This window comes from Rhinichthys klamathensis, unplaced genomic scaffold (assembly GCF_029890125.1).
Source record: "Rhinichthys klamathensis goyatoka isolate OS25496 unplaced genomic scaffold, OSU_Roscu_1.1 h1tg000099l_1, whole genome shotgun sequence".
Lineage (NCBI taxonomy): Eukaryota > Metazoa > Chordata > Actinopteri > Cypriniformes > Leuciscidae > Rhinichthys > Rhinichthys klamathensis.
The window spans coordinates 1,297,684-1,303,862 of NW_026606638.1; the positions used below are offsets into that span (position 1 = coordinate 1,297,684).

General features: G+C 40.4%; 1 long non-coding RNA gene across 1 annotated transcript; it reads right to left on the bottom strand.

Moving 5' to 3' along the window:
- Nucleotides 1-3,800: 3,800 nt before the first annotated feature.
- On the bottom strand, nucleotides 3,801-5,850 carry LOC130086715 (uncharacterized). Its single transcript, XR_008807257.1, has 4 exons — nucleotides 5,801-5,850; nucleotides 4,558-4,748; nucleotides 4,295-4,388; nucleotides 3,801-3,892 (listed from the first exon to the last, which is right to left on the bottom strand). It is a non-coding gene; the product is annotated as an uncharacterized LOC130086715 (long non-coding RNA).
- Between the last annotated feature and the right edge of the window lie 329 nt (nucleotides 5,851-6,179).

A 6,179-nucleotide genomic window follows, 5' to 3' on the forward strand; every position in this document is an offset into this window, starting at 1 on the left:
GGCATTTAAGCGATGCCCAATTGGCACTAAGGGGCCTAAAGTGTGCCAAGAAAACATCCGCCACACCACTACACCACCACCACCAGCCTGCACAGTGGTAACAAGGCATGATGGATCCATGTTCTCATTCTGTTTACGCCAAATTCTGACTCTACCATCTGAATGTCTCAACAGAAATCGAGACTCATCAGACCAGGCAACATTTTTCCAGTCTTCAACTGTCCAATTTTGGTGAGCTCTTGCAAATTGTAGCCTCTTTTTCCTATTTGTAGTGGAGATGAGTGGTACCCGGTGGGGTCTTCTGCTGTTGTAGCCCATCCGCCTCAAGGTTGTGCGTGTTGTGGCTTCACAAATGCTTTGCTGCATACCTCGGTTGTAACGAGTGGTTATTTCAGTCAAAGTTGCTCTTCTATCAGCTTGAATCAGTCGGCCCATTCTCCTCTAGCATCAACAAGGCATTTTCGTCCACAGGACTGCCGCATACTGGATGTTTTTCCCTTTTCACACCATTCTTTGTAAACCCTAGAAATGGTTGTGCGTAAAAATCCCAGTAACTGAGCATATTGTGAAATACTCAGACCGGCCAGTCTGGCACCAATAACCATGCCACGCTCAAAATTGCTTAAATCACCTTTCTTTCCCATTCTGACATTTTTCAGTTTGGAGTTCAGGAGATTGTCTTGACCAGGACCACACCCCTAAATGCATTGAAGCAACTGCCATGTGATTGGTTGATTAGATAATTGCATTAATGAGAAATTGAACAGGTGTTCCTAATAATCCTTTAGGTGAGTGCATGTTCTGTCTGTTTCATTATAATGGACTTTTAGTTTGTTATTTTCAGTCACATGTGTTCTTTTGTTCAGTTTCCTGCCTATATATCTGTTGTCATGGTAATTAATTTAAAGAGCACAGCTGTTTGTAATTATTCATCACCATTTGTGTATTTAAGTTTCGTATTGTTGGATCGTTGTTTGCATTACTATTACTATACTAGTTATTTAATAAATCTTGTTTTATTTTGAATTCATCTTCGTCTTCCTTGGAAAAACGTTACTCTGCCATCGAACCGGTAGATATAAAGAATGCGAAGTTGCCGTCATGCCGTGTTGAGTTCTGGGTCTGATTTGTTTATATCGCGCTGCCTTTCTGCCAGTGAGTTTAGGATACTATTTCGATTTTCTGTCGTGATTGTGAAACATTTCGCCATTGTAGGTCATTCGTGCTGCATCGAGAATTGCCATATCATCATTCAGGGAGAAAACTGGACAATGTAATTGTAACAAGTATGCGTATGAGTGAGCATGTATGTGTGAGCAGCAACACCGTGTGCCATCATGGGAGTCCTCGTAGAGTTCGATGGGATGGATTGGAGCCCCGCCCACACTCCCACCACAGAGGGTGAGCAAGCTCTGAACCATTTATTTTTTAAAGACTATTTTGAAGAGCCCCTTGTGATCCCACTCAGCTATAGTTCCCCTGTGTCTCTGCTGGTTTCATCCAGAAAAAGTTCTCCTGTGTCTCCACTGGTTCCATCCAGTAAAAGTTCTACTGTTTCTATGTTGGTTCCGCCCAACTACGTCTCTTCAGTGCTTCCAGTGTGCCCTCCCAGCCTCCCTCTACCGCCTGCTCTTCAGACTTCATCCAGTTCCTCTGCCCAGTATGTCTCCCATCAGCTCCTCGGTTTGTCCTTCAACAGCCCTCTATGGTCTGGATGCACTGATCCCTTGCCTCCGCCTCCCACCACTGATCCAGTCACATCTCCTCAGCCCGTCGTCCAGACTCCTCCGCCCTGGCTCCTCCCCCCCTCGGATCCACCTGGGACCATTGGACATTTGGCTGCTCCGGGCTCCCTCGACCCTCCGGCTCCACCTCGGTTGGATGTCGTCACGCCTACGCCACAGATTTGCGATCCGTCTACTGTGCGTCATTTCTCCACCCCTACGGCTCCTAATGGCTCTGCCCTACAGCTCCTAATGGCTCTGCCTTGGCCCTCAGTTGCTCCGGCTCCACCTCAGGCCTCTGTTACCACCTCGGAGGATCGTCGCAGCCATCGAAGCCTGTAGTGTCGTGCCTGTCCATCGGCTTTCTGTCTGCACTCTGGGCTCATTTTCCACCGGCTCAGTCTCAATCCGTCATCCCCATGGCCTCGTCGAGGTGATTTATATCATGACTCCTCCCTCGCTCGACTCCGCCGTGGGGCATCATCCTGGCTGGACTCTGGATATCCACCAGACGACTCCTGCTCCTGGCTTCCCCCTGGCTCCTCCCACCCTCCACTCCCCCATGGACTGTTTTGTTTACCCTGGACTGTGTTTGTTTTAAGGCGATGTCGTTTGACACCAGTGGGTACGTTCTGAGAACATAAAATTTCTAAATAAAATATCGTCCTCTACACGTTCAGAGAACATTCTGAATGTTCCCCCTTACAGAAAAACCACATGAGTTTCACATGTGCAAAAACACATGTGATCCCATGTGACAACGTGGACATGTGATTTTGCACATGTGAAATTTAACATGTGAAATATGTGGAACACATGTGCTTTGCACATGTTAAAGGTAATTTGCACATGGGAAACGTGTGGTTTTGGAACATTTTCATGTGAAACCCATGTATATTCCCATGTGAAACCCATGGGATTGCATGTGAAACCCATGTGATTACATGTGAAACCTATGGGATGTGAAACCCATGTGATTACATGTGAAACCCATGTGATTACATGTGAAACCCATGGGATGTGAAACCCATGTGATTACATGTGAAACCCATGTGATTACATGTGAAACCCATGGGATTGCATGTGAAACCCATGTGATTACATGTGAAACCCATGTGATTACATGTGAAACCCATGGGATTGCATGTGAAACCCATGTGATTGCATGTGAAACCCATGTGATTGCATGTGAAACCCATGTGATTGCATGTGAAACCCATGTGATTACATGTGAAACCCATGTGATTACATGTGAAACCCATGTGATTACATGTGAAACCCATGTGATTACATGTGAAACCCATGGGATTGCATGTGAAACCCATGTGATTGCATGTGAAACCCATGTGATTACATGTGAAACCCATGTGATTACATGTGAAACCCATGGGATTACATGTGAAACCCATGGGATTGCATGTGAAACCCATGTGATTACATGTGAAACCCATGTGATTACAAGTGAAACCCATGGGATTGCATGTGAAACCCATGTGATTGCATGTGAAACCCATGTGATTGCATGTGAAACCCATGTGATTACATGTGAAACCCATGTGATTACATGTGAAACCCATGGGATTGCATGTGAAACCCATGTGATTGCATGTGAAACCCATGTGATTACATGTGAAACCCATGGGATTGCATGTGAAATGTAAAATTCCCATGTGAAATCCATGAGCTTACATGTGAAACGTAAAATTCCCATGTGAAACATTTAATCACATGTGAAACCCATGAGATATCATGTGAAATGTAAAATATCTCATGTGAAACCCATGGAATGACATTTGAAACCCATCAACAATCCATCTTAAAGCTACACACCATGTAAACCTGTAACTTCATGTGAAATCCATGTAAAAATCATTAAGCAATATACCACAGAAAACGGTAGGCCTACCATGTTCTTGTGTAGGCTCTATAGCCTAATGTTTCCCAACATTAAAACAAATAATTCAAATTTTATTTTATTTTTTTCACTTTTTATTTCATTTCAAAATATGCAATACAAATTGAATGTTTAAAACAAACAAAGCAAAACCAAATTAAAATTATACATAAAAAGCCGCAAAAAACGCAGGTATACGCGCATGTGTGTGTGTGTGGTGTGCGTTTGTGAAAGTGTGTTGTCTCAGTCCTTTGTGTCTCCTGCAGCAGGCATCCTGTTTTGGGATAGAAAAAGATCAAAGATTAGGGCAGTGCAAACCATAGACTGTAAAAAAAAATATGGACGTAGTGTCCGTGACGTCACCCCATAGGTTTCTGAAAAGCATTTTTGAAGCCTAAAGTGGATGGGGCTTAATAATTAATTATTATTCATTTGTAATGTTATTATGTCATTAAACGTTTTACGTAAATATGCTATGGAAATACATCTTGCTTAAACAACTGTATAAGACGAGTGGTGCGTCTCATTTATAAAAAAAACTATTGACAGTTTGTGAATAGATCACAATGTAGACTGAGGAATAAACTGAGTCATCAGTCCTCGCGCATGTCGGTTTCGCAAATGTGAACAGACCACATGGGGATCACACTTGGATGTTGGATCGTCTGAATATTACCTTTCTGCTCGTCTCCTCAGATCTTTTAACTTTTGTGCCATGCAGACCTTGATCTCAGTGCCTCCGATGCCTGGGTGCCTCTTTTTGACATGGTCTGTAAGAAATGAGATTGATTACATTAAAATTTGAAAACAAGTTTGACATGACGTGACATAACTGCCAGATCCAAACTGTGCTTTCCGCGCTATGGCTGGCGCTGATGGACGCGCTCAGCGCTTGTCATATATAATAACTATTGATAAAAGATATTCAGACATGCTTACCAATTATTAGCTGCACCTTTTGTAGGTCAAGGCTCTTTTTTCACCAACAACCCCTTTTTTTCCGTCCATGCTGCCATCTCTTCGAAAGAGAAGATGGAGTCCATAAGAGTTCTGGTTAACTTTTTGTAACCCTTACATCTTTGAGCATGATCCAAAGCAACTGGGTTCATTAAGTCAGTCACAGACTTGTTCTGCAAAGCAAAAAATAAAATAAAAAATAGAACATTTTCGTCAGGACAGAAACCGTGATCTTTTCAACGTTATTGCGTATTAGGTGAGGTTTTCACTTTGGAGCTGTGAGTGTAAATTTTAGCATACAAGTATTTATTGTTCATGCTCGAGTCTTGTTACTCTTTTACCTTCATAGTTATTCCAGAGTTTAGGGGTAAAATGCGAGAAATCTCCTTTAGTGGACTTAGATATGCTGGGCACTACTCACCGATCTATATAAATGACTTGATTGCTCATGACGTCATGTAAATTGAAGTCACCATATTCTATTGAATTAATAGGAAATCATCTGACTTTAATGAGTAAACATGACCTAACGAGTCAGTGTTTTTTATATTTGAATACTATACATTCTTACCATGTAAACATCCAAAACATTTCTGATTATTATCAATGTTGAAAACAGTTGTGCTGATTAATGTGTTTGTGTAAACCATTGTAACAGTTTAAACCATTTTTTCCCCTCCAGGATTCATTGTTAAATAGACCACAAACATATGAAGGGTAGTTTACACTAATGTTCAAACATTTGGGGTCAATGATAGATTTAAAAAAGAATAAAAAAAAAAAAGAAGAAATTCATATTTTTACTCAGCAAGGATGCATTAAATTGACCAAAAGAGAGAGTAAGGATTTCTGTTTCAAATAAATGCTGTTATTTTAACCTTTCTATTCATCAAATAATCCTGAAAAACACAAAAATATGAAGCAGCACAACTGTTTTCAACACAGATAATAATCATAAATATTTTTTGAGCATCAAATCGTCAAATTAGAATAATTTATGAAGGATGATGTGAAGCTGTGATGCTGAAAATTCAGCTTTGATCACAGGAAATAATTGCATTTTACAATATATTCACATAGAAAACAGTTTTTATTTATTTATATTATTTCACAATATTATTGTTTTTAATGTTTTTTGGTGAACATAAGAGAAAGAGACATAAACATTTGTACCAAGACAATTAGTGTATGTTTGACATTAGTGTATGTTTGGCGTTTTACTTACTAATCATATGGTTCATCAATAGTGCTTTAGAGATGAAGATCAGCTCCACTCCGCTATGTTGAAGGGCATCAGTACTGAAGGATCTAAGAACACAACAAGCCATTTGTCACTGAGCCAACAATGCAATGCCAGGTTTATTAAAAGGAAAGAAGCTACAGCAGAGGTGAAATGCAGAAAAGAGAAAGAATTTAAAGAATATACAGAATATAATTTCTTAACTAGGATAACAGAATTTGTTTTTGGGTTTACTTATTCATTTAATTTTGCTCATACGGTGTAACTTCGTTTGGATGTCAAAACCTTCTTAAAATAAACAATTTTTTTTTAAAATTGAGAAATAAAATGAGGTTATTTAATGAGCTTCCTCGGCTCACCTGTG